At 37.0% G+C, this 27,942-nt stretch overlaps 1 protein-coding gene across 4 annotated transcripts in view; it reads right to left on the bottom strand.

Moving 5' to 3' along the window:
* Positions 1–27,942, bottom strand: part of LACC1 (laccase domain containing 1) — a 181,695-nt gene that overhangs the window by 100,017 nt on the left and 53,736 nt on the right. For all 4 annotated transcript variants that reach the window (XR_012010115.1, XR_012010116.1, XR_012010112.1 and 1 more), the window contains one exon: positions 13,081–13,196. The gene's annotated coding sequence lies outside the window, so the exon portion shown is untranslated. The remainder of the gene's footprint in view (positions 1–13,080; positions 13,197–27,942) is intronic.

The raw sequence follows: 27,942 nt of genomic DNA, 5'->3' as shown, positions 1-27,942 counted from the left end.
CTGCTGATGTCCTCAGCTGCCTGCCTAAAGGAACTCGAGAGCTGAGGAAACTATAAGTGATCGCAGCTCCCTTCCCCTGGCTATCCCAAGACAAAACTACCTTCTCTTCTTCTGCCTTCCAAATCTCACTTAAGTTCCTATCATTGGCACGGTTAATCCAGAATTCTACTGGAAAGGGATTTCTAAATGTCTCTCCTGTGATGCAGGACAGAATACAGAAAAAGGGAATGATATTGTTGAGCTAAGAACATCATTTGGCAAAAGCTTAGACAGTTTTAAATTAGCTGATGGAAGAGAACTGGCGCCTGTCTACATTTCTGACCTGCTAGTCACTCTTGGTCTTTAGATCCCTTTCCAATATAAATCCTACAGTGCCCTCCTTAGGGATACTTGAGAGCCTGCTTCTATTTTACCTCTTTCAAGACCAATGAGCTATAAGACCCTCTTTTCTTATTTTGCAGTTTGCATAAGGCAACTTTTGAAGAAAAGTAGGCCTGTGTATAATCATCTGAAGTTCCCAGAATTAAGCAATATGAAATTAATCATATTGTATATAGACACTTTCCACTGACCATGTCTCAGATGGTGGGACTACTTTTTGGGGAAGACATAGTTGAAAATAATTACTCTTATCATCCTCTGCTAACAGAAATCTCTCCCCCCCACCAACCTTACATAGGTTTGCAACATTAGAAGCTGTCCTGTCCTCACAGGGGTAGTACCAGACAGGTAGGAGTTTTGTTTATTTGCTTTTCTGGGTATCTGAATATCCTGACAATCTAATCTCCAGAGTCCCAATAACCAAGCAACACAAGACATGCTCCAATTGCAAGGTCCACAATTCATTTTTTCTGTGCTATTCTATTTCAGAATAGAAGGCAGAGCTGCAAAGTTAGATTTGGATCTTTATTACTATAAGCAGATAACTGTTCCCCCTTCTTATTGTTGATCAGAAATTCTGAGATAAGTGCTTTTAAAAAGATTAGAACAACAAATCTCATCTAAGGATAAGATCGACGCCAGTTCAGAAAAAAAGAAAATGGAAGGAGAAAGCTTTTGTCTGGTGACAGTTTATTTTAAACCAAACACTTTTTCCATTTGTAATTTAGTGTCACTTGTGTTATGAGAAGCACTGCCAATTCAGATGGGTTTCTTGAGCGGGGACTAACAGACGAGGTTAAACACAGCTGTTCTGGTGTCTGAAATCCTTTAGAGTTCAGCAGGACCTAAGCTGGTAAAATAAACTCAGAGAAGGCTGTCTGAACCAGCTTTGCTAGAGACAAAATGAACATAAATAAGCATGGAGTCAGCGGGCTGCTGGGCCAAGGTCAGAGGCAACCTGGGGACATGGATTTACAGAGAAAGATACTGTCTAGAGCACATTTGCTATAAGACAGTACAGAATTGGACATTCTGTCTTCTAATCATCAGGGTATCACAAGGAAAAGTAGTCCAGATTGGCACTGACCCTGTCAGCACTTTTTGTCATAAATGCTTCATTTACTGGGAATTTTGCTATCAGTTTGCAGAAGATAAAAATGTCACTGAAATGCAAGGTCAAACCACAAGGTTTATAATTCCTTTCTATTCATGAAACACACACAGTCCTAACTATCCAGATAAAGGGATTAGTTGTTTTCTCAAATGGTATCTCAATTTCTAGTGATTTAAAGTACTCTTATACACATCATCTCAACATCGTGGTGTATGTGTGCCCCTGTTACACAGATGAATGAAACTGGAACTAGCTTCACTTGTCAGTTTTAAGTATCTTCCTTTCCCCTCTGGGCAGCATTAGTTTCCATATGGCCTCAGAGACATTGTCACTTGGCTCTCTGAGGTCCTTGAGAGAGGCCAACAGTCTGAACTATCTCAGTTCTCACACATTAAATGAGAGTCTCTTAAACTCCCTGGGTTTCAGCTTCTTCATATACATCCCTTAGATATTGTAGTCATCTTCACCAACTAATAAATGATAAGAATAAGATTGTGTGTGACTATGAGATTTTACATTCGGTGGCAGGAATATAAATTCTATTGACGCTATGTGGTTAAACTCAAAATGTGTATATCATTTTATACAGAAAATTTTATAGTTAATAATCTATCCCAATGAGACAGCCACATCAATATGCAAAGATATATAAAGATGTTTGCTGCAATAACTCTGGGAAACGAACAAGGGGTAGTGGAAGGGGAGGTGGGCAGGTGGATGGGGTGACTGGGTGACGGGCACTGAGAGGGGCACTTGATGGGATGGCACTGGGTGTTATACTATATGTTGGCAAATAGAACTCCAAAAAAAAAATATACAAAAAAAAAAAAAAAGAAGAAAGAAACAAAATCAACATCTACCAACACAGGACTAGTGAAAAAAGATATGGTAAGCATATTCATATAAGAGAACCTATACATCTACTAAAAAGAAACATGGAGATTTATACTTGTCAACTTGAGTAGACATATTTTTTTAACAAAAAGGAATTAGAAGCAGTGTCGCTGATATAATCCCATTTATGTGTAAAGCATGTAAATCCCAGATCCTGATGTGATTCACCTCAGCAGTGTTACCCCCACAGAAACAGCCCAGCTATCAAAAGGCATTACAAAGTAATTCTAGTCTTTGCTCTCAACTTCCAGAAAACATCAAGGAACATATAATTCCTAACCCACAGCACCACATCTTAAAATACCCTCTGTCCCCCACCTTTCCCATCTTTTTTTATCTCTAACACATTTTAGTGTTAGAGAGCCTTCAGCAGTTGAGGGCTCTCTGTCCTCAACAGCCTTTTCCTATTCTCAACCAGAAACTATGCCTGCAAATTGACCAACCACTTGTCTTTTTGTCCTTTTCTCTTCCTCAGTGCTTACCATAATCTGAATAATAAGGTAAGGAAAGAAGAAAATGGTCAGTGAACAGAATTTCCTTCCCAGGGAGTAGGAGGAAAAGAGATAGACTACACATATGCTACGATGTCTTAACCTTGCAGCAAATGCAAAATTATTACACTGCTACCTACTGATATTTGCATAAAAGTGGCTGCAAGGATGTTGACAAAATTCTTAGCAATAATGATCTCAGTTGGGGTTTCTCTGTGAATTTCTTTTACGTCTCTTCTTCTATCTCTTCGAATTACTCATGGTAAACATATTTTTTATAATCAGAAAGGAGAAATAAACTTGTATCAACATATAAAAAAGGGATCGTAATGATGCTCACAATGAATAACAGATATAAAAATTAATACACAATTTAAGTATAAAATATATGTTTTAAATAAATACAGTTGGACTGTTTCTTCCTGGTTTCAACATTAATAAGCTCCATTATTTCGGGATTATCTTTAATTACCCCTACATGTTAGAATCGGTCAGTTTCTTCACAACATTAGTTAAACACTCCCTTATATTGCTTAATTTTTTATTTTACTCCCAGTTAATCCTATTAATTTGTGAGTCCACTGCATTGTGACTTTTACACAGTATCTCATGACTTACAAAAACTGTTAACATTTCAAACTAATCGTAATCCTTTTCATCCATTTGCCCTGAAAGTTTTCATTTGTATGTGTGTCTTTAGTGAACAGAGAGTTACTGTATGTACATTTGTATCCATTTCAATCTTTCCACACCTACACATCCCTCTACCTCTTTCTAAATAGATAACATTTATTTATTTTCATGGTTTCTGAGTCAGACAAATTTTCCTGAAAATCAAGGTGCCTGACTACTTAGTTCCCAGCACTGTGACTCATTAGTCTTCTCTTAGCTGGGGGAATTTTAAAGAGAAGTTTGCAACACAGCACTGTTGGGGCACAGCTCCACAGCTGCTAATAACTAGTGCCAGGTAACAGGCACTTCTGATTCCTGAGAAGGGAGCTTGTTAGTCAGACTCTCTGTCCAGAAATGCCAATTAGCACCCTTGCTTATGGCTGAAATTCCAACCTGGGAATTCCAGAAAGCATAATTTGTCATGTGACAACTATATTTACCACTCAAAGCTCCTTCAGCATTATAATTAAATAACTGAATCAGTTCTAGTTGTAGACAACTTACAGCATGTCTCTATGAGGAGAAAAGTAATAATTACTGATCAAAATCCTGAAGGACCTTGAAAAATTAGAAACAAACTTTAATAGGCTGGATACTGAACAGACCATTCAGAGGGGAAAAAAAAAAATGCCCAAACGAGGTGGAAAACGGTTGACTTTTTAGTCTCACTGATTCAGATGTCAGGAAGGGACTATGCCCTTCAGTGACGTTGTATAATTAAAAGTCATTTTAATAAATATATCAGGATACATCTGTTTGATTTCTATTCATTCTTTTTGTCCTTCATTGTCACTTGAGTAGCCCTCAGGTATATTAATACGGCTGAGTAAGCCCCCATTGAACTAGAACTATGGTATAACAGGACTCCTTTATTTCTCTCTCTCTTTTTTTTAGAACGACTTGGGAGATGTTGCTTCACCTTCTGGTAGGAAATAGATCAACTTGGCCAGAAGCCAGGCTTTTCTACCCCTGAAGGAAGAGCTCAGCAGAGTCACTCCCCCAGGGAAGCCTTCCAAGACTTTCCTGACCAGATGGTTCTATTATACAACCTCTACTATACCATTCCATCACTGCCTTATCACAGTTGTGACTTCATGTTTATATCATTACTCTGTTTAATCTCAATATTCCTCTAGGTTTTAAGCAATATTAGGGCAAAGATCATTTGCTCATATTTATATTTCTAAGGACTCACATATGCCCGACCCACATTAGCACTCAATAAATATAGTACTTGTTGAAAAGATGAATGAATGAATGAATGAATTCAATGATCTGTTTAGGGTGGTGCCTGTCAAGGTAAGTGGGCAGAGAGGATAACAAAATGTCCAAAATAGAGTTATCACAAAGGTAGAAAGAGATAGGGTCATTAGATTGGTCCGGGATTTGAGTTAGAAACATAGAAAGGGATAATTGTTTAATTTCTCTGATGCGAAAGACACTAGAACTGGTCTTGACTCATTCTTCCTGGAAAGGCCAGTCCTTTAAAATGCCTGGATATATAATCAAAGAAACAATCTGTATGAATACTATCAATGTGGGTCTCAGACTTACTATAGACTGATGCTTTCTCAACTGAGCAATGGACAGGAAGTGATCTTCCATCAAAGGCTTATTGAAGTTAGGACAGGGCTCTGCCAACAAAGATCTCACCCAGCTCCATTGCATGTTCCTGGATAGCACACGGTGTTTGTCCACAAGAATAGGCAAAATTCTGGAGTCAAATTAATACACAAAAGATTCTTCACTTCCCTGCCTGACTCCTCTTTTTTTGGAGGTTTTCTGGGTTACCTCACTCCACATGAGGCGTGCTTCAAAACCAATGGTTGGTACCCCACTGGGCTTTCATCCACCTTATATTCACATAATGTTTTTCATCTGAACATGCCCTAAAGGAGATTAGTACCACATGAATGTTACCAGGTGAAGGAATTAAAATCATTATAACTAAAAAGGGACCTGATCTGGAAATCATTGACACTGAGTACAACCCAGACCATCCACAAATGACATCTTCCAAATGGCTCCCTAACATTCTTAACTACATTAAGAACAGGAAGCTTCCATCTCTGTATTTCCATCCAAGCTGACCTCTACTAGGAGCTTTCTACCCTTAACCACTATTGGTCCACCCATATGACTCAGAAGCAGACTGAAGTATCTGCTTCCTGAGACACTTGTGAACATTTAAGGGCTGGTAGGATACAAGATGGGGATGGCATTAGAGCTGAAAGTACAGACTCAATGTCTGGAGTATCTGTCTGTTTGTATAGACATGCAAAGACTTGAGTACCATACCCTATAAACTCTTAGCACAAGTTATTTCTACCCAAAACCAGGTAAATACTTTTGTTATATAAAGACCAGAAGAGAACTAATTCAATAAACTCAGTCTACCTCTCACCAGTGCCACTTATAGTTCTCAATCCTATATGTTATCTTCCCAAAAATACAGATTGAATCACATTACCCTTCAGGTTAAAAATCTCCATGTGATTCTCATTATTTACAGGATCAAACCCAAATTCTAGTTTCATGCCCCTTCATGCCCCTTCAGGGCCCTTTCATGCCCCTACATCCTTGAATTTGTGTTAACCATACCAATTTTAAAAATTTCATTTTAGATATTTTAAGTATAAAATGATATATACTCAAAATTCAAACAATATAAATGGCACAAAGAAAAAATATTCTCGTCTTCTATCTCCATCTCTTTCCCTTCAGAATAAACTGTTAACGCTTTGGTGGGTAGCCCTTTAGATCTTCTTCAAAGTATGAATGTTTGTGTATTGGGGTTGCATTATAACTTACTCATGCACACATAAAAAATACATTGAAACAGACAGAAACATACAAAAAGAAAGCAGTGTAAACAGAGAAGTTTAGGCCACTGACCTCAATGAGTACAAGGTCCTGAGGGAGGTCGGGACATGAGGCACAATTTTGCCATCTGTTGGGAGAGCTAAGTTTCCAGTACTGTGGAGGATGAACATCTCATGGAGCTGAGTGTTGCTCTAGTGCTCACAAGTGCAGGTTTGACCATAGTTGCTATGAATTTGCTTCAGGATCATATCTCTCATATAACTCCACTGCATATATGAATACATTTTGTTATTATAATGAGAGGATATTATACTGCTTTGCAACCATGAGCATTTTTTCAAGTTTTTATTTATTTCATAAATTTTTACCACTGCCTCATATGCCATTGCTTAGATGTACTATGATTTACATAGTCTCTCCTGTTGATGGTCATTTTACCCCAGGTTTTCATTAGTATAGGTGATGCTCCAAACATCCTTTTACATAAGCCTTTGTGCTCTTGTTTGGGAATATTGCTAGGATACACACTTGGTAGACAAAATACTGGAACAAAAGGGAGGTTCTTTCTTTCTTTCTTTCTTTCTTTCTTTCTTTCTTTCTTTCTTTCTTTCTTTCTTTCTTTCTTTCTTTCTTTTATGATAGGCACACAGTGAGAGAGAGAGCGGCAGAGACACAGGCAGAGGGAGAAGCAGGCTCCATGCACCGGGAGCCTGACGTGGGATTCGATCCCGGGTCTTCAGGATCATGCCCTGGGCCAAAGGCAGATGCCAAACCGCTACGCCACCCAGGGATCCCGAGGTGCTTTTTTTAATAAATATATTTGATAAATTTTTGATAAATATTACCAACTGATTACACAAACTGAAACACATACTAAGAGTGTCCCTCACTTTTTTCTAAAGAATATTTAGGAGAGTTGCTTACTGTAGGAAAGTATGAAGAAGAAAGCAAAAATGTCCCATAGTCTCCATTGAAATTTACAATATAGAATTAAAATATATAAACATAAAAACAAAAATACAAAAAATCTACCTCTCCACAACCTCTTCCAAAGGTAAGTTTGTTGAGTTTCCTTTAACAAATTTTTGTATGCATAAAATAGTATTCTTATGTACATACAAATATATATGTCCTTTTAATAAAAAAGATTATTATATACATGCAAATTTTCATTGTGCTTTTCTTTCCTTTGAAAAATATATCTTTGAGATTCTTACCATACTATTCCATTTTATTGTATTTCATAATTTATTGAATTAGTCCCTTATTGATTAATATTTATGTTTCAAGTTTTAGGTTATTGCAAACAATCCTGAATACATGTACAAACACACTCATACTCTAACACGCTCATTCTTAAAACATAACATTGCTATCTTCATTCATACTTTATTATTAACACAAGTATTTTCCACTTTTCAAAAGTTTGCATTAGCCAATTCTCTTTCATAAAAGACCTACCTCAGTACCTATTTTCGATACCTCCAAAAAAAATTAAGAGGATTTGCACTGTTGGGAATAGAGGCAAAAAGTGAAAATAGTACTCAGCATCTGTTTTTCAGCAAGCCCTTATGGAGGCAGTGCTCACACCAAGCAGGCTGGAGAGTGGCCCTGCCCAAGCTCCTTCCCCAGGAGCTACACTCAGCATCTCAGCATTAAGTTGTTATAGCTTTAAAGTGTGTCTGTGAGCATCTGCGCTATATATCAATTTCTTTTGTGCATCCATTAGCAAGATGTGTCCTAAGGTATCAGAAAAGCCTAAAAGGGGTAATTTATTGGAAATGAGAATGCTCAAAAATGGTTCCAAATAAATTAATGGCAATTGCTTATTGCTTTATGCCATTTCAGCTTAGGAAAGGTTTGATAGGAAGGCTTTATTTTCAGATAGTAAGGAAATTTGTCCATAGATGTAAGGGTAGTGTGATTATTTGGATATGTCCTCCCCAGAAAATTATGAGTTTCTGAAGAATGGGAGCATGCCCTACTATTTAGTAAATCCCACAGGGCAGAGTACATTGTTATCTGATAGGTGCTTATTAAGCATTAAAAAGTGAGATAAGGAATGAAAAAAATGCAGCTGGTGAAATATATCTTTTCTCAGTTTTAATGTGAGTGTGAAAATTATGCCTTTTATGGGTCTCCTGATACAACAGACATTTATTAAGCATCTACTCTATGCTAGATATTATGGCCCATGTGGCCAGAAATTGAAGCAGGCACATAAATAATGATAACTGGAGATAAGGGCCAAAGTGCCACAAGCAATCAGGGGAATCCAGAGAACAAATCTGAAAAATAGTATAAGTTTAAAACCAGTGTCATATTGGTAAACCATCTCTTGGTGGGTGAGGTGAGGGAGCTTATTTGTAGCATATACCAATTTATACGGCCATATTCAAGTTACGAGGATACTGAACAATCTTCTCTCTTAAGCCAATATAAGTCTTCTCCACATCACACCGAATCAGGGCATACCAGCTGACCTTTTCAAAACCCCTTTCTCCTCCTACCACCATGACCTACCAATACCACATCATTTCAGCTATTGCCCCCAACCCATGATTCTACAGGAGAAACGATGTGGTTTTTGGAAGTTGTTAGCAAGCATAAATTGAGAGCTAGAAAATAACTTCCAGAAGTGGCTAGGCTTGCAGAAAACTGCTCTGTCCAGTTTTATATGCTTCATGTCCAATCTTGCTGGCCCTTAATGGATCCCTACTCAAAGGCTTCTTTTCCCCATTACATTGTCTGCACTGCGGGGTTCCTCACTAATACTTCCAACCCAGTTTTGTTGAATGATCCAGAAATCTCTCAGAAATATAAGGAAAACAAATGGGGATTGCATATTATAAGTAGGGCTCACCTCTAACCCAATTCATATCCCCTGAGTCTTCAATTTGTATTTAGACACAAATTTATAGCAGGGATATGGGGCTTGGAGTTTGGGGGATGAGTCAGAGCATATTTGAAGAGGTACTGGACACATGTTAAGATTATAGTTTACTTTAGAGCCAGGAAACAGAGTGTAGTGTCTCAGCTATACCATGAGAAGGTATAATTTCAAGATCCTGTCTTGGTTGCCCAAGTAAGAATATCATACAAGTTTGTAGAAGAAGAGCTTTACTGGAATTAGTCAATCTTAGCCCAAAGTGTTTTTAGTAGGATTATTTGGCTTTGGGCTCTACTGTTAATCAGAAATCTTGAAAACAAAATAAAAATAACCAAGTGAAAACAATCATATCCACCTCTTTGGGAGTTTGAAATGTATTTTTCCAAGTAGACCTTCAACCTACAATGTTCTCATTCATCAGATCCAGACTTGCAAACCAGTATGAGATTCTAATTTTCCACTCAAAATAAACCATGAAAACTAGTATGTCGGAAGAGGGCTCTTGGAGAATGAAATACTGCCTTTGATGATCAAAATAAAGAAAGGATGGGGAATCATAGACACAAAAATTAACCCAACCCAGTTAAAATCAACAAAAATGTTTTTTGTTGTTGCTGCTGTTTAAATTGAGAATACCAATGCACTATCCCTGAAAATTAATAGTACATTCATTCCATTTTTTTCTATGGAATACTGCAGACATGGGGAACTGTTAAAGCTAATCACTAGCAAGAAAAAGAATTCTGTGTTTAAGATGGAAGTAGAATGCATCAAAAACCACAGGCTGAAGCAGAAAAGAACTTGGTGTAAAAGAAGGACAGAAACAACAGATGGTGGCTGGACTCCATGACCTTCAACACATTTCCAAACAGGGCAGCTTCATGATCTTGCCACCAATGCAGTCTCACAGAGCCATACAATCACACAAGCCCTGTGCTTGGGACTTAATGTTCTGTGGCTGTCATCTTGAAATTCTTCATTTTACCTCTGAATTTGTGTTTTTAAAATGAAGTCTCATGAGACAATGGGGCATGTACTTATGGCTTGGAGCTTTGGCCCATAAGAAGCTCCATCCATCTCATCTCAACTCATCTGTCTCAGATGGGCTTTCAGCCATCCACTCCTACACCCCCTGGTCCCTCAGGCTACCCCCATCCTTCCCTTCCTGCCCTTTTCCAGGACTCTGGCTGCTTCTGGCCCCTTCTAGAGCCTAGATGCCAGAAGAATTAATCATCTTGGGACAGGGTGTGATGGTGGCATTCCCATCTTGGGATGGCAGTACCACAGTGCCCTAGGCAGTCATCTTGGATGGGGCCGGGGGGGGGGGTGCTTCTCATCCACCTCCCAAGCCACATACTGAGTGCATCCTAGTGCAGAGGTTACAATCCCTTGTAGGTTACCTATTAGCAGTGGGTTGGGAGAGTTAAGTAATCCTGTGGGAAGAGGAGATTGATTTCTCTGCCCAGGGCAGAACACACATGTCAGTACCATGGCTGAATATTAATCTATAATTAGTGACTTGTATGTGCCTCTGTTTCACTTTTTCATCACATAGTTATCTCTCCACATTTATATTTCCCCTAAGAGTTACTATTTCTAGTTATTTAATCATCTGCCTCTTGGCTGCAACTCTTTGCCCAGATTCTCATCTCTTGCTCCACACTAAGAATCAGCAAACACTCAAGGATAAAAGTAGACACTGAAGTCAATTCCTCCCTCTGCTGTTCTCTTTTCTCTGGGATCTTAGCACCTTAAGCCATGGTTGCTTTTGCAAGAATTCAAAAATAATTTTTAATGGCTTTTAATTTTTCATTGGGAGCATAGGTATCCCACAAGCTATCCCATCACAGCTGGAAACTGATGACATAGTTTAGTGTCATAAACCACACAACTGATTCGACTAACAGAAAGAACAAATTAACATCAACTATTCCAAATTCCATCACTTTGAGTTCAGAAACTCTAAATTTTAGTTAGTTTATATTAAATAATGCTTCATATTCTTTAAATTAGACTATCTTTGTTTTTTTAATGCATACTTCAGATAATACCACCTAATTGTAACATTTTCCATGATGCTAAAATTTCTGTGGGTATGTATTATCCCATAATACTTCTAGATTGTCTGCCTGCATGGTGAAGTGAAACAATTAGTTAATTAAATTATTTAAACTACTTAGACAATTAGTTAATTTTCTGGGGAAAATTTTGGCCCTACCTACCTACTAATCCCTGTGTGAAGTTGAGGCTGCCACCCAGGCAGCCACACTCCCTGGTTAGACCCCTTAATATTCATTAAATTTCAAACAGAAAAGTCAAAACTGTCCTTCTCTCAGTTTATTCCATAAATATATTTAGGAAACTTTCTCTTATCAGTAACCTGGAGATTGGGTTCTAAACAGACAATACACTGTGAATTCTTTATGGAACATTTTTTTTTAAATAAAAGGTTAGCTTTAAGAAATATAGCTCAAAGGACATTACTGTAAAGCTAGAGAGTCCACTCTGTCCTCCTCTATCTAAAAGTTTCAAAGGAAAAAAATTGCCTTAAATTTCATTGCTTTTTGGTTCCTCATAAACAAACTATGCTTCTGCATTGTGCCTTTGGCTTGCACACAGGGAGGTAATAAGAGGAGGTCATTCTAAGCTTGCCATTTTTTTAATTGCAGAAATACTGTTAAAGATGTTGATCTCTTTGAGAAGTCACAAGAGATGTTTCTGCCAGCTGTCAGTATTGGGAAGAGCTATGCATCTCTCAAAAAATTACTTGTTTTCATTTTTAGACACCATAAACATTATAATCAATTATGTTTCATTTTGTTTGACAGCTAGGAAGCTCAGAGCCAAATCTGAATCCCACTTCAGGCTGTTATTTCAAGTATTTTGTGTATTAATCTTGTCTCTGGTTTTACTTTATTTTCCTTTCCTCTGATTTCTGTACAGTTATCCTGCAGCATTATATGTATGTTTTCAGAGACAACCTGAAATAATTTTTGGAATAAAACAAGGGATAAATAATATGTAAATAAAAGACCTTAAGAATGGGGATGGGCTATCCTTAGGGTTCTAGTGTTTTCAACTTTTGGATCTACCCTCAGACATGGGTGGAACAGGCTGCTGCAGGACTCCACTGCTCCATCCGTTAAAATAGTGATTCGCTGGAAACTTCCAGGCTGGCAGTGCCAGGAAAGCAAGGTGAGAGGAACATGGTAGCCCATTAAGAAGGTCAATCAGTAATTTATTACAATTGATAGGCTGAAGATCTGTTGTAAATATTTGTGACAGTCCTTTTCAGCTCTAAAGTTTTTATTTTATAAGTAGTCACTAAACTAACAGGTTAATTCTAGTTTTGTAAGTCCTTGATGCTCTTGTGACCACTCTTCACTATGTTTCTTGAAGCCCTTATCTGTAAGAATTCCTGTGCTCAGATTCTTCCAGAAGGTTCCATTCAACATTAAAATCTGAATGAGGACTCACAGTCCCTGTTCCCACGCCTCCACAGAACAACAAAAATGAGATTAGCAGCATACTTGCATCAGCCACCCTACAGAAGGGATTCTTAAAGGAGGTAGTGGGGGGCGCATGTGGAATATTAAATGTATTTGTCCAAAGAACTGGGATTCTTTAGAAAAAGTATAATCAACTTCAGAATCATCTGCCTCCCTCTCATCCACTTTGTTTTCCGTGACTCTTTGCTTAGACCTGTTGCCTGGGGCAGGGTATACATAAATGAAAACATTTTCTTCTTCTATGAAACACATCTTATAATTCCTATGATGAATTGCATATACAGATTGCCAGGAGGATATACCAACCTTAGCAGATTTCAGAAAGCATCCTTGGCAGTCTCTCATCCACTCAATCAATATCAACCATGGGTCAGACATAATGAAAAGCCACTGAAGGTAACTTCCAAAAAGGAGTTTAAGGTCTGAGAAAATAAAATGAAAAAGAAGAAAGAATGTCAACATAGCACTAGAGCTGAGAAATAGGAAAGGTACAGTAATGCCTCTATGAAGAAAGTGATGTACCCTGGGGGACTTAGAGAAAGTTCAGAGAAATTAACCTTGGTGGCGAAGGGTAAGTGCTGGTTTGCCAGGCATAGAAGTGGGGGGGATGGCTTGGGTGGAATGGATAGTAAGTACAAGATGTGGCAGGAAAATCTGCAACATATGCCTGGGGAATTTCCCAGGAATGTGCATTATTTTCCATAAAGACTGAGAAGAGACCAGAAAAAAAGTAAGAAAGCCAAAAAAGAAAGTAAAAAGTAAAAAAGGTGAGAGAAAGAAGAGAGGGAAAAAAGAAGGGAAAGGGGAAGGAGGAAGGGAGGAAGAAAGGAAAGGAAGGGTTAAAAGGAAAAGGAAAAGAAAGGAGGGAAGGAAGGAAGAAAGGGAGGAGAATTCAAAAGGAATCAGAATTGCTACTTATCTGGAGTTTTAATGTGGAACTTGAGTTCAAGAGAAAATTGGGAGCTACATTTAAAAACTGGAAATCTGCAATACACACATAGTGAGAGAAGCTGGGGGTAAAACTTCACTTTTATTCTCCTTCCTAATTCTTTGGAAAATTGTTATTCCCCATGGTGCAAAGTTTTGGTGGGGTAAGATGGGAGACTGAAACTTAACTATTTTCTCTCCCCGATGTCTTGGCATTTCAGAGCTCCCTTGGTTTCTGACCATTGCTAAACCCTTGTTCTCAAGCTTAAAATCAAATCTGCGAGAACTATGTGGTTCTCGTAATGCCCTCATATACTCATTTAAGTTCAATCAGTGGCTTTCAACCAAGAATGACATTTTGACAAAGTATATTCATTTTCAATTGCCGCTGTAACAAATTACCACAAACTTGGTGGCTTAAAGAATACTAATGTATTATCTTTACAATTCTGTAGGTCAGAAGTCTGACAGAGATGTCACTGGGCTAAAATCAAGATTTTATTGGGATGTGTTCCTTTCTGGAGGCGCCAGGAGACAATCCATTTCTTTGTCTTTTCAGCTTTTACAGGCTGCCTGCATTCTTTGGCTTAGAGCCTCTTTCCTCCAATTTCATAGCCAACACTGGTGGATTGAGTTTCTCTCACACTGCTGCCTCCCTGGTTGTCTCTAGTCTTAATAAAAGCTCTGGTCTTTATGAAGAACTCATGATTAGAATGGACCCACATGTGTCATCCACCAGAATAATTTTCCCATCTCAAAGTCTTTAACCTTAAATACACCTGCAAAGTCTTTTTTGCCATTTAAGGCAACACATGCACAGGTTCCTAAAATTAGGGCTAGGATATCTTTGGGAGCCAGTAGTCTGCCTGAGTCACATGAGGTGATGAAGGTTTACATCACTGTGGTGGGATGGGTCAACATCACACTGTCTCCTGTGGGATGCCCTGTGAGGAGCACTGTTAGGAGCATTCCTGGAGTATCACTGTCAAGAATGGATGGCCTGACTCTAGGCAGGAGGAATCACTGAACAGACTCAGGTTGAGAGACATTATACATAATGAATACATAATTAAATACAGATACGTAATTTAAAATGTCAAGGCCACAGAATATAGGAAAAGAGTGAGGAAATGTTCCAGGGAGAAGGAAATTAAAGAGATATAACAACTAAATGCCACACATAATTCTAGATTGGGTCTTGCATCAGAAGAAAAAAATAGAGATTTTTGGGAATAGTCGAGGAAATGTGACTGGGGTCTATGATTTGAGGAGTTGTGTTGCACCAATATTAATTTCCTAATTCAGCAGCTTCTATGGTGGAAACATAGGAAAGCTTCCTTTTCTGAGGGTGGAGGTGGAAAATACACTGGAGGGTCTAGAAATGATGAAGCATCATGTTTGCAACTTTCTCTCAAATGATTCAGAAAAAGACTAAGGATGATGGAGATATATATGTATGTGAGTGTGCATATGTGTGTGTATAGATAGAGATAGAAATGGAGTAGTCAAAGTGGCAGAATGTTAATACAGGGGGATCTGGACAAAGAAAATATGTGGACTTTAGGTTTGAAATTACTTCAAAATAAATTATAAAAAATTATGATGTAGGGTTTATGTTTATTAAAATGGAAAAATGCCCATGATTTGTTTTATACATTATTCCATATGTTTATGTGTTAATAGGAGTAATCTCTTTACTATAGAATTATAGATGACTGTTAATCTTCTCTGTACACTTGTCTGAATTACTGGACATTTTTAAAAGCCTTTAAATTTTTCTAATTAGAAGAAAATATAAGGTATTTATTTCCATTTCGAAGTCAGTCTCTTAAAAACTCCATGATTGCAATTTTTTTATTTGCAAAGCTTTTCAAGTCCCTTTGCTCTTCACGAATAGCAAGATTAAAATTATACTATATATACAAATATGTCCCTACATATGAGGTACTCATACTTACAAAGGGCTCAAATATATAAAGATGTGAAATCATCACTTAAAGTATACATTGCAATCATTTCTAAGCAATGACCTTAAGTTGTCATTATATGTACTCTATTACATAATTAAGTGCTCAATTACATTAACAGTCCTAAGTCTTGTGAACCAGCAGCTCAGAAAATTAAAATTAAATCCAGTGACATTTACATAACACTCTACTGTTAACAAAGTGATTTGTTTAAATCTTCAGAATCACACTGTTTGGCTGTATTGCAAGAATCCATCTGTGCCTCACCTCAGACCCCTCCTCTTCATGAGACAGAAGCCAGCAAAGGCTTCCTCTCACTTGATGGAGCTCCTAAGAGTGTATGAGTGACCAAGCCAGTCAAGGACGGGGAAGATCAGGAATATGCTTCCACACATTAAAGAAAACTAACTCTTGTTCTCACTTCTCACCCTGAACTACTGACTCAGGCAGTCAGCTTGTGGTCATGCTCAGAGCCCAGCCTGTTTTCTGAATCATCCTTAGAGAAAGAAAAGAATCTGCTCAGAGATCTGTAGGCATCCTGATCGCCTTTAAGCTCTTATCTTCATTTATTAATCCTAGGAGACCTGAAATTAAAGTCTCCTAAACAGAGTAAATAGTGAAAGTGGTTTTCCCAAATCAAAAATCATTAGCAGATCAATACCCATAAGTGATTACATATAAAGGTCAACCTCATTAATAATGAAGCATCTGCATCTCCAATTCTAGCTGTTGAAATTAAATCTGAGCAGTGCCTACTCTTGTAGAGAGTCTCATTGGTCATTTAGCTTGCAGAAAGAATGTTGTCTTTTGAGCATCCCATTAGTCCCTTATTTCTGAGTGACTCTCGGTGGCCTTTACCTCTTGGTCTCTCTTTCCACATCATGCTTTTTCATTAGTCCTGGCTGATCTGCACCATCACTGAGAGAATCCCATCTTACTCCTTTCTTAGGAATCTGTGGTTGTCATCAAGGGGTAAAGGAAGGACACACCATAGCATTTGAATAGAATGGCAAGAGGAGCAAAAGTTATTCTGGATCATACCCTAGCATCCGGCCTGCTTACTAAACCAATCACACAGGTTATAACTTGCCTGCAGATAGTAGGACAGGAGTGAAACTTCTCTACATAAGAAAGGAGTGAAGAAAAAAAAAAAAAAAAAGAAAGGAGTGAAGACAGACACAGAGGGAGAGAGGTGGGCAAATATTCAGGAAAGGGTAGGCAGGAGGCAAAAAGGTGAAGCACCAAGAAGGAAGAGAGGCAATCAAAATCAAGTAGAGAGATGTGAGAGAAGAAAAATGTTCCCTGAAATATTTAATTAGAAATGGTCTGAAAAAATAAAAAAAAAAAAAAGAAATGGTCTTCTGAGTATGCCCATAACCCATTTTCTTCTATCCTCCCCATTCCCTCCAAAAAATCCTCTGTGCTAAATGTATTACTAATGATCTTAGGCAAATGGAGTTTTGTTTGCTCACCTCCTTTCTTCAACTCTGTTCCTTCTCATTCATTCTTTACACAGCCACCAATAGGCTATTTTTAAGATATAAAATGAGAGGAGTGCTAGGTGGCCCAGTCAGTTAAGCCTCTGGCTTTGGCTCAGGTCATGAACCTTGGGTCCTGGGATCTAGTTCCATGTCAGGACTCCCTGCTCATCAAGGTATCTGCTTCTCCGTCTCCCTCTCTCTTTTTCTCAAATAAAAATCTTTTTAAAAAAGATAACAACTAAGACCACTGACTCCCCTATTTAAAATACTTCATTTGTTTCTCACTGTACTGAAAATAAAGACTAAATTTCTGACTGTGATCCCAAAAGCCCTGTATGATCTGGTCCCTACATATCCCCTAATCCCAAGTCATATCCCCTCTCCCCAATTCACTCTCCTCCAGCCAGAAATACTCATAGTGTCTTAAAAACGCCTGGTCCTAAAAGTGCTATTCTAAATCAGATAAACTGTGTTTACAGGGAAGCCATCTACAAATCTCAGGTCTTCCAGAAGCCCATGGAACGGCTGAAATGTCAGCCAATGAGGAAAGTTCTATTCTAACATCAGACCAACATTTGTTATTCTATTGTCAATATATAAGAAAACTAAATGGGCAGCTGCCTAATTCTTCCCTGAGTGCCAGGATATCCCATTCATCACTCAAGTGAGGCTGCAGAGCCAGCACCAGGCTTCTGTAGTGACAGGATGTCATGGTTCATAATATAAATTTGATTTATACAAAACTAGGTTTAAAACCGGGCTTTACCACTGTGGCTGTATTACTTAAGTGAGTTGTTTAATCTTACTGAGCCTCAACTTTCTACTGTAAAAGGTGGTAATTAGTTGACTTTGTGAAAGTGAAATTAGAAAAAGCATAGAAAGCTCATTGTCATAGTAAGCACTCAAGCACTGCTAAATCCTGAAGAGTAACTAAACAGAATTGCAGTTTTGGCTTTTATTTTTGCCTTTACAAACCTCCTAAGTCCAGAAGTTAAAAAATGGGTTAGGCAAGGAAAGAGCCAGCAAAGTAGTCAATTTGTCATTGATTGGGATTGTGTTAGACTTTGCCTGAAGCTTTGGTAATATCTGGTGCAGTACCAGGCACACAGTGCAGCAATGTTTCTCAAGTGAGGCATGTCAACCCCTGCATCAGAAACATTGTCTTGAGGCATATTCCTGAGATCTACCCAAGACCTTTTATCCAGAATCCCTGGGATTGAAGGCAGTAATGGACATTTTAAACAAGTTTTCTAGATGATTCTTACCGCACACACATTGACAATTTGTAACTGGCACTCAAAACAAAATTGATTTATTGAACAACAGAATCTACAGTTCTGATCTCAGATGTACACAATCTCCACTTAGCTTTGCATCTTTTAAAAAAAATCTTTCTCTAAAACATAAGTAATCTGTTAGATATTTTTTTTAAATGCAATGAACAAAAGGTCAAGGGTTGCTGGGATATTTATTTCAAAGCTCCAGAGACCTCCTCGACATTCCAAAACTCTCAATTGGCCTGTAAATTGAATATTATATAACCACATGCTTATTAAAATCCATTCTCAAAAAAAATAAAAAATAAAATAAAATAAAATCCATTCTCCCAGAGACTTGCCTTCACAATGCCAGTTCTATCAGGTGGAGGCTTATAGTTCATTTATAATATTTATAATATTAACAGCATCCTCATTCAGAACTTTAACACTCTTACCATTCTATAATAAAAAGTCTGACTCTATTTTTGATTTCTGATTGCTGACATCTGTCAAGCCACATCATTCTTCTCCTCCTTCTGCTCTATACCTTAACAAACTGATAAGAAAGTCTAGATGCTTTCTCCTTTGGCACCAGTAGGAAATTCAAACCATGCAAGCCTCGGCACTTGGGAGAGAATACCCACTCCAGTCATATACTCCAACCGTTATAAAAAACCAAGTGGTCACCCCTCTCTGTTCTCTCAAGCCACTTGTGGCTTGCTCTCTCCAGAAAACCTCATTATGTGAGTAGTAAACCTTTTCATACCCTCTTGGTGTGTGTGTGGCATCATCAATCTAGACATTCAAATCAAATTTTGCATGGTGGGAGGTTCATCTTATATCCAAAGAGTGACCTAAACAGTCTGCAAAAAGGGAGTATCTTTTTAGTCCATCTCAGTGTCTGAAGTTTCTCTGCTCAGTCTGCATATAATTGAGATATTCATCTCCCCAACATGCTGCTTGATTTTGTCATTTCTGCACTTGAGGTTAAAATTAAACTTTTCAATTATTTCCCTATAAAATCAAGTTCTAAAACCTTAGCCTGGCATCTACAGCTCATAATTTTAACCCAACTTATCTTTCTAGGCTTGTCTCCTGTACATTTTTTAAAAATCCTGTTCTTTAGTCAAATAGTTGAATTATTGATTCCAAAGGAATTTTAATGTCTGAGTTATATTGATAATTGGCCTTGTTTGTTCTTTTCCACTGCTGACTTAAGTATTACTTATGTCTTATGATGTTATTTAAACTTTCAGTCCATACAATTTTCCTGTACAAGATTTTAAGAAGCCAGACCTTCTTTATTCCTCCCGTAGGACTTAAGGCAAAGCCTGGTACATCATTTGCCCTTAATGAATATTTATTCTTCTAATTTTTATAGAGTCATAAATCTACTCTAAAATTTCTCAAGGGTGAAAAATCAAAATAAAGGACAGTTTTTGATGTGGACTTCTCATCCAAATTTATGTTTTAATCATGTATGACTTTATGGGATTGGATTTGGGAAAATATTTTTCAATGAAATGGATCTGTCCTTTAGTTTGTTGTGATAAGCAAACTTAAACTTTTCTCACAATTATTACTTATTAAGGATAATATTTAGTTAGGCTCAATTATTAAATCAATTGATTTGTTTCAAATGTACTTATTTTTACAGAAATATTTCTAATCACATGCTTCTAGAAGAGATTTGAATGATTCAACTAGTAGTAGTAGGCATCTTATTGATAAAAAAAAGTACAATTTGATCTTTTTTTCCCAGTGCATTGGGGTTTATATGGGCATACACAACAGGGACTTATGGCTCCTTCAAAAACTATTTCTCTTCTTTAATTCCTTCATCTAGTCTCCCTCTTGAGAAGATAATAATTCAAGAAGAAGGACTTGGGTGAAAACAGCTCTCTTAGTAACAACCTAGTCATGTCAATAAAGCTTCTATCCAAAGATATAGGATATGGCATAACAACCAATAGAATTCTGAATTATGCATGAGAAGGTCAAGAAACATAGGTGGCTCACTCTTCCTTAAAGTTGGTTAGATACAAAGCAAAGGATGTCCAGGCTTCTACAATGTAGAAGCTACTTGAACAATATTTATATCAATATCATTCTCAAAATCCTACTAGTAATGTCCCCAAACAGGTTCTATTCTTGTTTATTAGATACCTTGCTCAATACAAACATGGGTCTATTGACCTGCATACATAACCACCTGGGAGCTGGGTGCTGCAAATTAGAAAAGAAAAGGACTTTAGTAAGAAATGCTTTGAATCACACACTTGGACTTCCTCAAATATTTTTGAGAGACACATTACAGTGTGGATTGCCTATTTGTTCTGTGCTTTTGAAAATGTTATAGTACTTAGGAATACAACTACATGGGTCATAGGTTTGTAAGTATTATATTAGCTCCACACTCTAAATTCTATAGCACTTTTTCAGTTTTTCTGCTACAACTTTGGTTGTCATCCACTAAAAAGTTCACTATACATACACAACACCCAAAACATTCTTCAGGGTCCAGGTATTTCCCCAATTCACTCAACATTTTTCATCTATCTCCTTCTGTCTAATTAAGTGTAATTCCATTCTCTTTCTTTCTTTCTTTCTTTCTTTCTTTCTTTCTTTCTTTTTTTACTCACAAACTCCTACAAACAGGGTCATATATCTGAAATAATTCCCATTTAGCTACTCTCCACATTCCATACTTTTAAAAGCTCCATGTATTTGGATAGCCTGAAACATCTCAAGTTTCTGAAGTCTCCTTATAGGAGTTTTATGACTGTCCTTATTAGTTTACTATTCTCAAACATACTTTTCCACATTTTCTTCCTATCTTTTCATTTTTCTTCCTATCTTTTCATTTTTCTTCCTATCTTTTCATTTTTCTGGCAGTGTAATACTGATCATAGCAGTACCTAAACCTGGCAATGAAAGTCTACCCTCTATTGATGGGAAATAAATCTTCATTAATGATGATGGAAGGTAATAAAACAGTTATCTAAGACAAGGCTGTGCAAGTCACAAATGATGGCATGTGAGCCACATGTTACTAAGCCAAGATTTATTTCACTTCTTAAAAAAAAAATGCAGCCTAATTTCCCAGCCACACAAAGCAAAGTGGAAAAAAAAAAAACATTACCACAAATTAGTGTTAAGTTTCTCAAGAATGTGTATTTTTTGGAATCTAGCATCATCACCTATGACTTGTTGTAACACAAGTTACATTTATCAGTAAAATATGGAAATAATTCTGCAAAGACTCCAATTGAAAGTAGAGAATAAAGTACACTCATATGCTTGAAGAATTTCCTATAAATAAAATCTGAATGTTCAATTGATATTCCAAATTAGGTTTCTCATCTTTGCAACAAATGAATAAAATAATCATTCCTAAATAAAGACCATGTGTTCAATACTTATTATATTCTGTTATTTCTTTTGTATTCACCCTGTAATAATCAAGCTAACAAATCCAGAACAGCAGTTTTACATTATAATGTTGCCACTTTCTTGTGGGGATTTGATCCTCAATATCCAGAGAAGCCAGCCCCCAAATGTCTCATTGGCAATGATCTATCTTGGATCCCATTCCATTCTATCACATCCACCAAAGAGACATGCTCAATAGGGGCATTTTTCATCATCAGTTAGCTATTAGAACAACAGTAGGAGAGTGCAGTTCTTACTTCTCTTTCAGAGACACCAAAAACTGGTCACCCAATTTTCAGGCAAGTGTTGACTTTCAATTTTTGAATACTGACTAACTCATTTCCAGTTAAAATGTAGGTTGAACAAGTATTTACTATTTTCCCTCTAGAAATCTCACTAAGAAGGCAATAAAGGTTTTAAAATATATACACCCACAAGTGTAAAAATAATGGAAAAAGAGATGACAATAAAATTTTTTGAAAGCTGAAAATCTGATGGATGAGTAGTTACTAACTTAGGAGACTCGAAAAAGCCCAGAAGTGGTTTGGGGTGGAGAAACTTCAAGGTAACTTCGAAACAAGTAGATCCATGGTCTAAAGCCATAGAAATTCACAGTATTTGGAGTATCAATCACCTCTGAAAGTGGGGGTTTGAGTGAAGAAGAAAGCCAGAATCTTAGTTGATAATCCATATAAGAAACAACCTTATAGATATCCCCCAGCCTTTTCAGCTAAACGACCAAACTCTTCCTCCACCATGAAAGAAAACAAAAGGTTCACTCCCTGGAAAATCAAACCAGAGAGACTCCAGCCTCACCTTGCCATGAAATACAAAAGAACTGTACTAAAACCAGGGAGAATAGATTAACTGTGAAACTTCTGAGATGTAAGCTTCCTCTACATCTGCCTTAGCCTCTTCTCCCACTTAGTCCCAGAAGCTGTCAGGAATTCATAACCTTCAGGCATAAAAATGGAGGATTCATCTCTAGGGAACCTGCCAACAGATAGACATATTGATATTAACCCGTGGGATCCTCTAAGAAAACACCTCAGCCAAATTATTTTAGAGTGAAGCCCACTACTCAACAAGGCCCATCCACTCATTCAGAGTTTATAAGCAACCTTTTTTGGAACCTAAAATATGAGCACACACACACAGCCAATAATAACCCTGGATATGAAAAACAAACAAACAAACAAACAACAACAACAACAAAAAAAAAACAACTATGATACTGGGTTTTTGACCCAAGGGCATTGACCAAAACAAAGAAACAAAAAAAGAATCAGAAAAGAGATACTGAATGAAACAGAAGAAAACTTCAAACAACTTAATTAATCCTCATAATCCTCATAGAAATGAAAAAGATATAGCATCTACCAAACAAGAACAGAAGGCCATAAAAAAGCATCATTTACTGAGCAAAAACAAATTCTTGGGAATAGGAGAACACAGCAGAAACAAACATTTCAATTGAAGGAATAGAAGATAAAATTTACTAAGTCAAGTGGAAAGTATGACATATCTGTTTAGGAGATAGAAAATAGGAAGAAATATAACAAAATTAGAGGATCAGTCCAGAGGTCCAATATCATTTTAATGGAATATTCTTAAACAGAAAAAAAAATAAAACAAAGGGGTAGAAATTATTACAGAAATAATCTGAAAGGGTGTCAGCACTAAAAAAAATTATCTCACAAAAGGAGAGACCCACACAATGCCCAGCACAATATATGAGCAAAGATCCATATCAATTCCTTTAGGCAGGAAATTTTAGGAGCTGAAGAACAAAAAGGAAATCCTAAAACCTTCCAAGAGTGAAAAACATGTAAGAATCAGGAATCAAACTAACATTTATTACATCATGTTATTACAGCAACTGCAATATAAAGTGCAACATCAAAATCTAGAAAATGGAGTGATATTTCAAACTCTTGAGGGAAATTAATTTACTCCAACCTGGTCAAATGATCCATTAATTATACGACTAGAATAAAGACAGCAAATTCTCAAAAAAAAAAAATGTTCTATGAACTCTTTCCTAGAAAGTTATTACAAGATATGCTCTGTCAAAACAAGGGAGGAAACCAAGAAAGACATGGGATCTAGAAAACAATATGGTCCAACATAGGAGAGAGGCAAAGGAAATCTCAAAAATAGTAATGAAAGAAGATACTTTGGCAACATCTGTGTGGCAGGACTAGAGATAAGCCAGTCCAGACTTGGGGGAGGATAGGATACATGAGATGTGTATTCAAAAAAAGAGGGACACCTGGGTGGTTCAGTGGTTGAGCGTCTGCCTTTGGCTCAGAGCATGATCCTGGGGTCTGGGATTGAGTCCTGCAATGGGCTCCTGCGAAGAGCCTGCTTCTCCCTCTGCCTACGTCTCTGTCTCTGTGTGTGTCTCTCATGAATAAAAAAGAAAGAAAGAAAGAAATATAATGTGATAGGTTACCTGATGTAACTGAATATATTCAGAGAAGATCTGGATTTCTAGCAAGGAGTTCAAGAATGAATTAATGGTAGTAAACAGTACATAAAAGTTAAAATTGAAGAAAAGGAGGTGATTGTTCTAGGGAAAACAAAAAAAGGTATTAAAATGTTGTGAATAATATTTATAAGATAATAATTATGTAATTCATGAATACTTATCTAAAAAATTATGTTGGGAAAATGTGAGAGCAAAATTATCTTCCATAGAAAGAAGTTAATGGATAATATCTAATGCTGAAAATCAAGTAATAACACCAAAAGTATATTATTGAGAAATATGAAATTAAATACCAGAAGAAAACTAAAAGTTGAGAAGGATTGCTTCTTGAAATGGGATTGAAATGGGGTAGAAAGAGGCAAAGTAAAAACCACTGATTTTTACTGAAAGCCTTATAGAACAATTTGAGATTTAAAGAGCTATTTAAACTGTGTATGTAATTTTGATTAAAAGTAAAATTAAATACAAAAAATTAGAAATTATAAAGAAAGACTAAATTAGAACTGATTCTAAAATGTGTATAAGAAAAGGCAATGTATTGAGAATAGCCAAAGACAAGATAGAAATACTTTTTTTTTTTTAACGTAGGCTCAGCATACAGCCCAATGACCTGGAGATCAAGACATGAGCTGAGATTGAGTTAGACACTTAATGGACTGAGCCACCCAGGCACCCCATGATATAAATACTTCTTTATTTTTTTTTTATTTTATTTTTTATTTTTTTTTTAATTTTTATTTATTTATGATAGTCACACACAGAGAGAGAGAGAGAGAGAGGGAGGCAGAGACATAGGCAGAGGGAGAAGCAGGCTCCATGCACCGGGAGCCCGATGTGGGATTCGATCCCGGGTCTCCAGGATCGCGCCCTGGGCCAAAGGCAGGCGCCAAACCGCTGCGCCACCCAGGGATCCCGATATAAATACTTCTTATAAAGCTTCATAATTGGGAAGGCCAGATGGTTCAGTGGTTTAGCGCTGCTTTCAGCCCAGGGCCTGATCCTGGAGACCTGGGATCGAGTCCCACATCAGTCTCCCTGTATGGGGCCTGCTTCACCCTCTGCCTGTGTATATGTCTGTGTCTGTGTCTCTGTCTCTCTCCCTCTCCCCCCCCCCAATGTCTCTCATAAATAAATAAATAAATAAATAAATAAATAAATAAATAAATAAATAAATCTTTTTAAAAAAGCTTCATAATTAAGGTAGTGTACTACTGGCATAAGGATAGACAAAGCAATGAAACAAAGTCAAATAAAGAAAAAGATCTATACATGTACAATCATCTGATTTACAACAGAAGCAGTAATATAATTTAGGGGAAAAGGATGGAAATTTTCAACAAATATTGCTGAATTCATTGAATATCCATTTGCATGGTATGAACTATGGCCCTTACCTCACAGAATATACAAAAGTTAATTAGATATGGATTATAGAGCTAAAAGTAAAAAATAAACCTTTCAGAAGAGAACATAATAATGGATTTGTAAACTTGGTGTTAGATTTAAGTAGTATAAAAAGCACTAATTGTAAAACAAAAGATTGATAAATTAAATTTTATCACAATTAAGAACTTCTATTAACCAAAGACTTAAAAGGCAAGTCACAGACTGAAAGAAGATATTTACAACACAAATATCTGACAAAGGGATTGAACTTAGAAATATAAGTAACTACGAATCAATTGTAAAGGTAGACAGTCTAAACTTTATGGGAAAAAGACTTCAGCAAAAACTTATTAATGTGGGTATCCAAATGTGCAATAATTATTTTGGGGAAAATACTCAATTTCATTACTCATTAGGCAAATACAAATTAAAACCAGAATACCACTGTGCACTCCCCAGAATGTCTGACATTGGAAAGACAGGTATTAGCAAAAGCTGGTGATGAAGGGGGGGCAACTGGAACCTTCATATGTCTCTAGTATAAATTTTTTTTTAATTTTTATTTATTTATGATAGTCACAGAGAGAGAGAGAGAGAGGCAGAGACACAGGCAGAGGGAGAAGCAGGCTCCATGCACCGGGAGCCCGACATGGGATTCGATCCCGGGTCTCCAGGATCGTGCCCTGGGCCAAAGGCGGGCTCCAAACCGCTGCACCACCCAGGGATCCCTCTAGTATAAATTTTAATTGTATAACCACTTTGGAAAATTGTTTCAGTATCTATAACACAGTCATACCACACCTAGGTATACATGTACTCAAGAGAAATGGATGCATACATTCACTAAAAGATGCATATGAGAATGTTCATAGCAAATTTATTCACTAAAGAAAAACAGTGGGAACAACCCAAATCTTCATCAGCAATCACATAGATAAACTATGGTATTTTCCCATAATGGTATCCTAAGTAGCATTTTAGGTAGGCTCCATGTCCAATGTGGGACTCGAACTCATGACTCTGGGATCAGGAGTCACACACTCTAACAACTGAGCCAACCAAGTGCTCTTTATAGTTTTGACATATGCATAAGGTCATATATCCATCATTGCAATATCACACAGAATAGTTTGCCATTTGCCACCTCTTTACCTCCTCCCTTCTTCCCCCACCTCAAACTTCTGGCAGTCTCTGATGTTTTTTATTCTCTCTATAGTTTTGCCTTTTTCAGAATGTCATATAATTTGAATCATATAATATATATATATATATAGCTTTTCAGACTGGCTTGTTTCACTTGCACTATGTGCTAAATTCCTTCCATGTATTTTCATGTCTTGATAGCCTTTTAAAAAATTATTGTTAAATAATAATTCATCATTTGGATATACCACAATTTGTTTACCCATTCCATCTGTCAAATCATCTATATCTTGGGTGTTTCTAATTTTGGCAATCAAGTCTGCTGTAAACATTTGTGTGCACGATTTTTGTGGACATAAGTTTTCAATTCATCAAATACTTAGGGGTGCAGGACATATGATAAGATATGTTCAACTTTCTGATAATTTTTTAAACATTCTAAAAATAAAGAAATGAGGTACTTCTTCAGAACAGAACGTTGGAAATGGCCTTTTTTTTCCATCACTACCTTAGTCCCTCTTAGAATAGATCTCATAATAGTCAATGTTTTCACATTTTACTCTACATTTCTCCTCTTGAAGGAGCCTCTAAACTCCTCTATAAAGTAAGTCAGAATCAAGTAGCTCTGGGTGGTGAGGAAGAGAACCAAAATGCTATAGAATAAATTCCATGGGTAAGATTCCTCTTTTTCTTGGGTTACTGGGCTTTGAAATGAGGTAGGTCAAGCTTGACTCCAAGATCTTCTACTTACTAGCTCCTCATTACAGTTCCTTAACCTTCCATAGCCTCAGCTTCCCATCCATAAAATGATGATTAATGGCATAACGGCATTGAAGAAAGATTTGATGAAATGGCATATTCTAAACACATAGAACAGAGCCCAGTATATGGGAGACATTCAACAAAAGTTTATTTCCCTTTTTTAATTAAGACCACACTATACTTTCCCTCTCCACCTCACTGGAGCAATAACAGTGAAACCTCCTCTCAGGAGACCAGGAAATCTCTGATAAGACTTCCAAGTGAGTTCTTGAAAAGATTTCTAAGAATGAGTGACATTCTGTGGAAGTCATTAGAAGTAG

Source organism: Canis lupus, chromosome 17 (genome assembly GCF_048164855.1).
Source record: "Canis lupus baileyi chromosome 17, mCanLup2.hap1, whole genome shotgun sequence".
NCBI classification, from domain to species: Eukaryota; Metazoa; Chordata; class Mammalia; order Carnivora; family Canidae; genus Canis; species Canis lupus.
The sequence above is the reverse complement of the archived record's forward strand: the minus strand, read 5'-3'. Positions and strand labels throughout refer to the sequence as shown.